Source organism: Tachysurus fulvidraco, chromosome 19 (assembly GCF_022655615.1).
Source record: "Tachysurus fulvidraco isolate hzauxx_2018 chromosome 19, HZAU_PFXX_2.0, whole genome shotgun sequence".
Lineage (NCBI taxonomy): Eukaryota > Metazoa > Chordata > Actinopteri > Siluriformes > Bagridae > Tachysurus > Tachysurus fulvidraco.
The window spans coordinates 21072113-21082112 of record NC_062536.1 but is presented as its reverse complement, the minus strand read 5'-3'; the positions used below and the strand labels follow the sequence as shown (position 1 = coordinate 21082112).

Sequence of the window (10000 nt, the reverse complement as noted above, 5' to 3'; positions counted from 1 at the left end):
CTTCAAGAAAAAGAGAAGCTGTTGTTAAAAAATTGTAATTGTTGACAAATTGCAGTGGTATAAGAATAAAAAGCCACATGTGGATGTGCTGTTATAGGAACTCTGCATTATCATGACACCTCTTTATAATGTTACTCTAACAGTAAGACGTGTGCTGTGTTTTCTTCCCATGAGGCTGAAAATCAAGACAAAAACACACATCGATAAGGATTGGATTTAATAACTAAAAAGGTTAATTATGGGTGTTAATGAATGAGGTGACGTCACCTCTGTTAGAGTGCTGAACATCTCTGTTAGACTCCTGAACATCTCTGTTAGACTCCTGAACATCTCTGTTAGACTCCTGAACATCTCTGTTAGAGTCCTGAACAGCAGAGAGCTCCAGAGAAGGGTACGTATCTACTCTGTCTAGAAACTCCACATAATAAACATCACCACTATCACTGTCATTACCATCACCATCATCATCATCATCACCATCATCATCATCATAAATAATAATCATCACCATTCATTTTGGACTCACATTTATTTTCCTGGACAATCTAGAAAACAAATAGATTAAAAACATTTTATTCATTTACTACAAACTCATAAAACTTCATTCTGCATTAAAATCATTTTTACTTGTATTTTTCTGACCATTCGTAACAGATTGTACCTTATTTTTAATTGACAGGTGAAGATGTATTACTAAATCTGTGACTTACTGCATTAATTTGTAGATGAGAACTCCAATAACGCCAACACAGTGAAGGAGAACCAGAGAGAGAGAGAGAACCAGATGAGGGTCTGTAGTGTGTCCACATTCTGGGAAATAAATCAAATAAAATCAGATTAAACTACAAAAGCATAAACATTTATCAGCCCACTGTAGATACCTACCTGAAAGGCTATGATTAAACAGGTGCGTGTCAACACCCAGGTTGTTGGAACCAATGCACTGCAGAGTGGGTGTGTCTATAAATGATTGACGGATTGTAATAAAGCTGTTTAAGCTCGTGTTACACACAGACTCCACGTGGATAGACGTCACCTCAGATGAAGAGAGAGTTTGAACAGAGAAACTCCATTCCAGTGTAGGAGATGGATTTCCACGAACCTCACAGGAACACATGATGAAATCCTGAGTGCTGTTACAGCTGGAGGATGGAGAGACCTGAGGAGCATCTGAGAGGAGGGGGGTGGGGGGGTGTTTTCCACAGATCATATTTTACACATTTTTATTAAAAACTTTATTTACATTTTTTGGACTAAAATATTTCCATTTGAAATTGAATGTTTTTACTTTTCATACTTTAAAAATATATTTTATTGAAATAAAATTGTATTATGTTGTTTATGTAAAAAATAAAACCTCCTGACTCGTTGTACACGCACTCTGTGTTGGTGATGTGCATTATGGAGGACATGGGGATTTGACATGGGGATGAGTTAAAGGTAAAAACAACAGGAGAAGCCGCACACTGATAAACTGCTCCAATAAATATAATGGTGCAACGTTTCCACCATCAGGTCTTCGTCAGGCACAAATGTGATCACCTCGCTTTCAAAATAAGGCACACTATACACACTATACACACTATACACACAGCATTAATCAACTCACATGTCACAAACATATTAAATATACACAGAAAAAAAAAATATAAAAATATACAGTTCATTTCAACAACACAAAGATAACCAAAGATCTATAAAAATGGTTTAATGTCAAAGTAAACACAAGGACCTAGACTTGGCGTATGTCGGCAAAACGTCTAGATCCTTGTGTAACCGTATCTGTGAGCACCGGAGTAACATTAGGACACGGAGTCCGATAGCACTTCATTTCAAACAAGCTGGTCATAATATCAGTGCTTTACAATATATTGGTATTGAGAAAGTAAAAAAGCCCTCAAGAGGAGGTGATTATGGGAGAAAATTACTGCAAAGAGATTGTTATTGGATTTATACTCTTAATACTTTTGTTACCACTTGGGCTCAATGATGAGTTTGACATTAAACCATTTTTATAGATCTTTAAATTGTTATCTTTGTATTGTTGAAATGAACTGTATATTTTTATATTTTATTTTTTCTGTGTATATTTAATATGTTTGTGACATGTGACTATTAATGCTGTGTGTATAGTGTGTATAGTGTGCCTTATTTTGAAAGCGAGTGTAATTAAGACATACACCTGTTCCCTATTTATAGAGGTGAGGTGATCACATTTGTGCCTGATGAAGACCTGATGGTCGAAACGTTGCACCATTATATTTATTGGAGCAGTTTATCGGTGTGCGGATTCTCCTTTTGTTTTTACGTTGATTATTTGTTGCCCAGCACCTGTCCCCTAATATTTATTTTGGGTTTTTGGACGAGCTGTCCTCCTCACAAGCTTTTGATGAGTTAAAGGTCTCATCAACATACTGTAGGTAAAGACACTGGTGTCCATTGCGTAATAGGAATTAATGGAGTTGCTCAGTAGCTTTGCAAAAGTCATTTTCTATTGCAGAACTTTTTTTTTTCCTTGTTGGAATGAAAGCCTTAAGCTACACCTGCCCTTTATGGGCAATATTAAAGACTTCTGTATTTGTTGTTTCATGTCCAAAATACACTATACACTAAAAGTGGAGGTATGTTCAGTTTTAACAGAGTGACTCAAATCAATCTATAGGACAAATAATGTACTTAAGAAGAAATTATTTTTAATAGAGTTAGTGCAGACATTTCAGTGTGTAACGGACTAAAAGACATATTCAGTCGTCCTCCGAAAGTAATGGAACAACAAGACCGATTTTCTGGATGTGTATTGAATGCTGAATGCTTTTCTTTTATGTTGTACTCTCCTTATACCCAACACACATTACTATATTGTCTGTGTAGTCAAGGACCTTCTGCATCTCACTTTACTGCCCCTTTGAACCTGTCACAAATGTTCATGTGACAAATAAATGTCTAAAACTCAAGTAATGAAACTATAAGAACTAACAAGAACAATTATCATTAAGGAGTTTTAAAATAGTCTTGTGTTTAAACTTTATAAATACTCACACTGAACATCCAGGAACACAGATGTGTTGTGATCTCCGTGCTGGTTTTGAGCTCTACAGTAATATAAACCACTGTGTGTAGAATCAGTCGTGTTGATGGTGAGATAATCTCCGGTTCCTATCTGCTCTCCGTTCTCTCTGTACCAGGTGTAGTTCAGCACTGCTGGGTTTGCATCACTGCTACAACTCAGAGACACTGAACTGCCCAAAAGTACTGAATCAGTCGATGTATACATATACATATGATGTATACACACACACACACACACACACACACACACACACACAAACACACACACACACACACAAATGCACACACAGGCACGCACATTCACACACACTAATGGACACACACACACACACACACACACACACACACACACACACACACACACACTAATGCACACACAAACACACACACTAATTCACACGCACACACACACACTAATGTACACACACACACACACACACACACACACACACACACACACACACACACACACACACAACAGAAACAGAGTAAACTAAAAATAAATTTATAAGACTTATAACAAGATTTCACTCTTTTACAAAAACTAATTAAATGATTTTATTGTGTTCTGAACATTAAAATAAAACATCATAATAACTCATATTTGTATTTATATAAATTATATATTTTTTTAATATTGCTTCACAAAAATAGTGACACAATATACAATACTCACTCACTCACTCATGGACTAACATATGAACACAGGTCCGTTTTTTAAAGTAAGAAATAAGTTTATACAATAAAATAGATCATCATTTGCAGGTAAAATGAGTTTATGCTTTATTTTTAATATAACAAGCTGCATTTTGATTCTCACAGTTTTTTTCAGCTGCTAACAATCATTGTTCAATACTGAAACCACATTTTCAAAACTCTTCACACAGTCAGCATTACCAGCATGAATGTGTGCAAAACAGTTAATCTCACCTACAGAACTCACTCAGACCAACAAACACTGGCAACAATTCTCATTCAGAAAAACACACATTTCATTCACAACACACTGACCTAAAAAACACTAACAACAGGAAGGGGAGTTTGATGCCCTTTGGCTTCTCTCCTCTGCTGGCACAAGTTGAATATGTAGGTCATTTAGAAATGAGTCTCTCTGTATTGTAGGGGCAAATAAGTGGTTTGTGTAACAGCAAACCTTCATTGGACATTGCTTCACACATGGTGATGTTAGCTCCCCTTTGGCCTGGGACCTCCACAGTCGCTCTCTGTCCCAGTACATTTCTTCCCCTGTGTCGTGTTTTTGCCAGGTGGAATGCAGCTTCATCCACAAAGATAAAAGTATGTGGAGTTCGTCTGGCTTCCATCTCCATCACCCTCTAAATTGCAGAGAGCTTGGGGGGGGGGGGCACAGTGGCTTAGTGGTTAGCACATTCGCCTCACACCTCCAGGGTTGGGGTTCAATTCCCACCTCTGCCTTGTGTGTGTGGAGTTTGCATGTTCTTCCCATGCCTCAGGGGTTTCCTCCGAGTACTCCGGTTTCCTCCCCCAGTCCAAAGACATGCATGGTAGGTTGATTGGATTCTCTGGAAAATTGTCCGTAGTGTGTGAGTGTGTGAGTGAATGAGAGTGTGTGTGTGCCCTGTGATGGGTTGGCACTCCGTCCAGGGTGTATCCTGCCTCGATGCCCGATGACGCCTGAGATAGGTACAGGCTCCCCGTGACCCGAAAAGTTCGGATAAGCGGTAGAAAATAAATGAATAAATGAATGAATGAATTTTAAGTAATATTACATAATGTTTGCTATATTCTAGAATTTGGAGTATTTTCCAATTAAATGTTTAAATTAATAAACACACATTTACTCCAGGCTTCAGGATTAGAAAGATTAATCATTTTAAATGATTATTTTACAATTTTTTATTAAGAGCATTACAATTTTGTATCCACAAGATGGCAGTAAAGAATTTTCAAACTGAGATTTCTGTTTAGTGAAATATTTTCACTCATTTGACCTGCTGGGGGCGCTGTTAGGATTTTGCTGTATTATTATTATTATTATTATTATTATTATTATTATTATTATTATTATAGATAAAACTGCTAATATTACAAAGTTACAGATATGAGTCATTATAGAAGTGTTTTAATATCTGCTTGATCACATGTTTAGAATTTCACAAAAGCTGATATGGTCACAAAAATTTTGCATTTTGTGCTAAATACACTCTAAAAAACGATTCGTTGGCTGAACAACCATTACTTATAAAAATAAATAAACTAAACACAAATAACAAAATAATTTTAACTTTCCAACCTCTACTTAGCATATACAGTATAGTGTCAAATATATAAGTTACAAGGTGAACCTAAGTGTATGCCTAAATATAATGAAAAAACATGTCACATCAACTAGTATTAAAATTGCATCAAAACTAAGTAATTATAACATAATATTTTAAGTATATGACTGAGCCACATGATATGCAAATCTGGAAAAACTGGATGCATCTGGTGATGCACACGTGAAGACGGTGGAAAGGGGTAAGCTTAACGTTCTATAAACTAAGCAAAATATTTGATTTTGAGGTTTTGACATTAATAAACACTTGTTTGTAGTGTTAGGTGAAGATATTTTCTGAAACGCAAAGAGGCAAAGACGCTGAAAAGAGGTAAGAATTTGTCATTTTAAGGTACATTAGTTTATTTGTGTTAATGCATTTGTGGTCAAGTAAGAAACTTTTTTAAATTGAATTTCTGAATTGCTACGAATTTAGATTCAACAATTAGAAATGTGATACTTGAATACTTATGAAAGTCTAGTTTGTACAAGTATGTTATTGTATGAAAGGAGGAATGAGTGTGCACGCGATTGTGTGACTGTTAAAAGCAGTGTGCCTCCATCGAATGAATGTTCTAGTGGTTAATTTGTTTATTTCAGAGGAATATGACCATGCATCGCGTTGGCACGTTTGCATTAAGATAATTCTGTTCCCGCCCTGGTCCGTGTAATATTAGGTCATTTTAGTATATACAATCTTTTACTGAAAAGGTCTATGTTAGTAAGACACTGCAATGTCTTGCCTATTCATACTAAATATACAACTGTTTTTTTCTCCTTCTAGTTCAGAGCAAGAAAGTGTTGCAAAGGGGGCAGCATGAAGGAAGTGTCGTGTTGGAAGTGAACTTTCATTTGTTAATGTGACACATTTGGTGTACATTCATGATGTGTGGTTTTAGGCTTCACCATTACATTGCAGCCTGTTTCAAAAAACAAAGTGAAATGCTTTATTTTGTGTGATTTGCATGTGTAATTTATTTTAAGTGACATATGGTGACCCATACTAGGAATTTGTGCTCTGTGTTTAACTCATTAAAGCAGCAGTGCAATATGCAGACCAATAGCTGATAATAAATAAGTTAAAATTTTACATTGGTTCAACTCAATTAATTGTCTTTTTTTTAACATAAATGAGCTTAAATTTTAAGTTAACTTAACTTGTAATTACTTAGTAGATTCTATCATGTTACATATTTTTTTAAATAAACAATGTTGAGTGTACCCAAAAATTTACATATACATACGGTACATATAACAACGGTTTTCTTGTTAATTTTAAGTCATTTTTTTCCAAATTGGGTTTACTTAAAAAGTGTGATGCAAAAATGGTGCATACATATTTTAAGTATATCCAACACATCATTTTTACCAGTGTAGTAATAAAACTGGGAAAAGAATAATAGTTTCCTGGAGTGCAAATCAGCTAGATGCACTTTATATAATGTTATGGAGGAAGAGTCCACATAAACCATGACAGTAACAGGGTGTCCAGCTAAACACTTTATACCTGGGTGTATGTCTTAGAATCTGAATATCAGAGAGTTAGGAAGGAGAGCAGCTGTGTGTGTGTGTTTGTATGTGTGTGTGTGTGTGTGTGTGTGTGTGTGTGTGTGTGTGTGTGTGTGTGTGTGTGTGTGTGTGTGTGTGTGTGTGTGTGTGTGTGTGTGTGTGTGTGTGTGTGTGTGTATGTGTGTGTTGGCTTTTATTCATTAAGATGAAGATTTTATACAGTTCAGTTATATAAGGTTTAGGGGTGAGCTCAGGGTGGTGCTGAGATTTGAACTCACAACCTTCTGAACAGTATATAAATATTTATTTATTTTTACTGCCTGAGATGTTCTATAATGACACTGAACACAGATTCATCACTACAATAGTCACTCACTCAAATTACATTATCACATTATATTATAAAATAACTTTTATTTAATCACTTGTTTTAAAAAAAAATACATAAAGAATTTATTTAAAATGTGACTAAATCTCGGCACAAGAACCTTTTGAAAGCTGTGGTATACAATAAGAGATCAACCAAGGTGAATATTTCAGGACATCCGGGAAAACAAATTGTTTTAAGAGAAATAAAACAAAATCAACAGCAAAACTGGGCCAAGTATACAGATCTCCACTCATGAATAAATGATTTATAATTTTAAGTAACATCACAATTGTTTGATATATTCTAGAATTTTTAATTTCCAATTAAATGTTTAAATTAATAAAGACACATTTACTCTGGACTTCAGGACTATAAAAACTAAAAAAATTTAAATGATTATTTAATAATAACTTTTTTTTAAGAGCATTACAAGATTGTATCCACAAGATAACAGTAAATAATTTACAAACTGAGATTTCTGTTTAGTGAAATACTTTCTCTCACATGAACTGCTGGGAGCGCTGTTAGGATGCTGCTGTATTAATAATAATAATAATAATAATAATAATAATAATAATAATAATAATAATAATAATATAATTTTCATACACTATTATTAAGTTATAGATATGATTAATTATAGAAGTTTTCTGAATACAAACACAACTCCTGCATATTTTTTTAATGTTTGCTTGATCCCATGTTTAAAATTTTATGAAAGCTGATATGGTCACAAAATTTTGCACATTTTTGCTAAATATTAATAACATAAATACAAATTTTATAATAAATTATAATAATAAAAAAAATAATAATAATAGTTTCCAAGAGTGCAAATCAGTTAGATGCACTTTATATTAGAATTACATATCTGTGTTTTTTTAACAGGGATTTCATTTATGTAATATTATGGAGGGTGAGTCTACATAAACCATGACAGTAACTGGCTGGGTGTCCAGCTAAACACTTTATACCTGTGTATATTTCTATAAATCTGTATATCAAAGAGTTAGGAGAGAGAGAGCAGCTGTGTGTGTGTGTGTGTGTGTGTGTGTGTGTGTGTGTGTGTGTGTGTGTGTGTCTGTGTGTGTGTGTCTGTGTGTTGGCATTTTTTCATTAGGATGAAGAAGATTTTATACAGTTGAGTTATCGAGGGTTGCACTCACGGTGGTGCTGAGATTTGAACTCACAACCTTCTGATCAGAATATATTTTTACTGAGTTATATGTTCTATAATGTCACTGAACACAGATTCATCACTACAAGAGTCACATCAAATCACATCATCACATTATATTATAAAATAACGTTTACTTAATTACTTGTTTAAGAAAAATTACATAAAAAAATTTATTAAAAATGTAAATAAAACTCTGCATAAGACACAATATTTACTAAGAATGGAAAGGAAAATGTTACATTTGATTGCATATTGTTTATTTAGACAAAATATTCTAATTTCTTGTCATTACCCATTATATACAAGGAGACAGGAAGTAGGGCTACTGATGGTGCTGCTACTTTCAGGATTACTTTAACTGCAGCTGCTAAAATAATGTTACAAAGAGCTGATACTCGAGACTCCTTCCATAAATGTTAAATAAACGTCTCCAATCAGAAAACATCACCATCAATGATTATACGCTGTTCTTTGTTATATAACATGTTTTAAATCAGTTTATTTTAGGTTTAGATAACGAGTAACGTCCATCATACAAGTCCCTGTGAACGACGTTACTGTAGGAAAGATAACGTATTAGAACGAGCACATTAATATAAACTAATCATTTATGTTGAAGTCATAACTATTGTCAGAGCTGTGCTGTTGTAGGAAATTAATCAACACCTTCTAATTCCACAGATCATCCCCACTGTGGTATAAATATTGTAATCTGCACTCATTAAAAGAAAATGATTTTACTATCATTCAGGTGTGATGTAATAGCACATGTCACATGAACGCTGCTTAAAATTCCAGCTTCCACAATGTAAAACATCTTCCTGCAGCCCTGATTATATATATTATGAGGAGACGTATAGAACATCAACAGGAAAAAACACAGAATATTGATTTAGATCTTAAAATATAAAACAACAACCTGAACATATTGAATGAAAAATGTTTATCTATTTAAGACAGTTCCATATTTCTGGCTCGTAACAAGTTTTAACATATTGTAATAAACAAGGTTTCTTCTGGAAAGTGGAATGTAATTAACACATTTCTAAAAACATTGAATAACAGATTCACAAGTTTCAGATCAACATGAACGATAAGATCAGTTGTTTCATCAAAAGATTGTAATGAACATTAAAGTGATTTTGATGGAATAAACTGGTGAAAAATGAGGTGTGGTGTGTCAGTGATATTTAAGCTCACTATGACTTATAGCACTAAATGTGTTGTAAAAGGAAAGCTGGAAACATTTGTTAAGTAATGATGGAGGTGATTTAACTCTCCCTAATTTATTTACTAATAACAAGGTGAGAAAATGAACATGGTGAACAGAATGAATGAAATTATTAGAAGTATAATAAAGTCATTTTTTGTGTTTATAAAAGTTGAAATGTAATTTCCTGAGAAAAGGCCTTTGGAGACGTGTCTCAGTCACATGGTCCCTGTCCTTCTGAGATTTCTCCTCCACGTCATCATATTCTGTAAAATAAACACATTTACTTCTTTAATACATCCTTTATATGGTATTAATACAGACATTGTTTTGTAACAACTTATAATACATAAACGATGCACTATG

General features: G+C 34.0%; 1 protein-coding gene and 1 long non-coding RNA gene across 5 annotated transcripts in view; both read left to right on the top strand.

The window, feature by feature from the left end:
* LOC113650187 (B-cell receptor CD22-like) overlaps window positions 1-10000 on the top strand; it is a 1781460-nt gene that overhangs the window by 1516351 nt on the left and 255109 nt on the right. The gene's annotated exons all lie outside the window — the stretch shown is intronic.
* LOC125139604 overlaps window positions 144-10000 on the top strand; it is a 13060-nt gene continuing 3203 nt past the window's right edge. Inside the window, exon 1 of the long non-coding RNA XR_007138639.1 lies at window positions 144-156. This is a non-coding gene — a long non-coding RNA (uncharacterized LOC125139604). The remainder of the gene's footprint in view (window positions 157-10000) is intronic.